The sequence below is a fragment of the Elephantulus edwardii genome, unplaced genomic scaffold (genome assembly GCF_000299155.1).
Source record: "Elephantulus edwardii isolate Elephantulus edwardi_28Jun2011 unplaced genomic scaffold, EleEdw1.0 scaffold00126, whole genome shotgun sequence".
NCBI lineage: Eukaryota > Metazoa > Chordata > Mammalia > Macroscelidea > Macroscelididae > Elephantulus > Elephantulus edwardii.
In genome coordinates this window covers 1,054,945-1,056,470 of record NW_006399876.1, presented here as the reverse complement: position 1 = coordinate 1,056,470, position 1,526 = coordinate 1,054,945, and positions in this window count along the sequence as shown.

Below are 1,526 nucleotides of genomic sequence, written 5' to 3'. Positions count from 1 at the left end.
TGCTGTCTGCTCACCCAGCGCCCCCCAAAACTGAAAGAGAAGACACTGATCTGCCTTTCTCCAAGATGAGGCCGCTGGTAGAGGAGGCCCGCCTGGGACTCAGCAGCTAGGCCCTCACTTCCCCTGTTCACCACTCACACCCTGCCCTTTGTGAACCTCAGTGCCCCGCCTGGCCCTGTTTGGGGGATGGGTGGGGTTAAGTGCTGGACTTCAGTCCCCTGAACTGGGACAGTAATGAGGTTCCGGACAGCCAGGACCTGCTGCTGGAGGAGGGGTTCCCCCAACTCCTTCAAGGAACAAACAAAGGCAGAGTTCCTGCGAAGCTAACAGCTGCTGGCCAGGCTGCCCGGACCCAAGAGCACCCTGCCCGCCGCTTTATGACCACGTCCTGTTGCGGGCACAGCTCCAGGTCCACCACCCTTCCTCTTCATGCCGCTGGGACATTCTAAACTGTGTCCCTGCCTGTCCTCCAGGAACCTGGGACATGGCACCTGGGGGCTGAGCCAGAGCCTGGGTGGCAGGAAGGAGCATGGGGGGAGTGGTCCACACCCCGGCCCTCTGGCCAGGAGGAACTGTAGTGACCATCCTAAGCATTGTCTGTGTGCCAGTCACTCGACCCATCTGCCCCAACTCTGCGTCCCTGGGGGCTGTGAACACGTGATGGGGAGAAAGTTAGGGTGATGGGGACATCACGGAGGGGGCTAGAGCCAGGCCAGGCAGGAGCTCAGAGTTAGGTCTGTGGGTTCCAGTGTGCCAGACAGAGGTGTGGGAGGCTGGGAGGAGAGCCGAGGGCAGGGACAGGGTGGGTGAGGTTGGTTACAGGTTTCTGAATGGGAAGGGTGGGGTAGAGTTACAGTGGGGGAAGGTAGCTGGTGGTGTGGGAGCATCAGCTGGGGTTTTAGGGCAGAAGTGAGGGGAGGTGAGGGCTGACCAGACGGTGGACAGCAGGATTCAAACATCTGAGGCCTCACCATTTGAGAGCCGAGTGCCTATGATCAGCTAAGACAGTGACTGGTCAGGTGTGGAATAGCCCCTGACAACTCGGGGCTCCCTCTGGCCAGAGGGGTGATAAGAGGCAGGCCCAGGATTCCCCCTGCCTCGGGAAGAGGACAGGTGTGGTCAGCACCACAGCCTTCAGTCAGGCCCTGGCAGCCACCCTCTGGCCCCTCACAGACCAGGCCCAGAGCTGCTGGCGTGGGGCCACCTTCTCAACTGGGCAGACCCTCTGCTGGAAGAGCCCACCAACCAGCTCCCTCAGGTCAGGTGGGACAGTCACTGCTATCAGGTCCAGAGCCAGGGACAGGAGGGGCAGTGTCACCCACTGCCCTTCCCTCCAGCCAGTTTTGGAAACCACAGGACCAGGGCAAGTGGGAGAAAAGGAGGAAGGGTGGAGAGGACGGGGACAGGGAGAGAGAAGGCAGAGGGTGTGGGGAGGCGGGGAAGACTTCTGAGCTCAGAGTGCAGGGAGTCCGGTCACCCGCGCCCACAGGGTAGGGCTGGAAGGGGCCATTCAGCTGTGGTCTGTG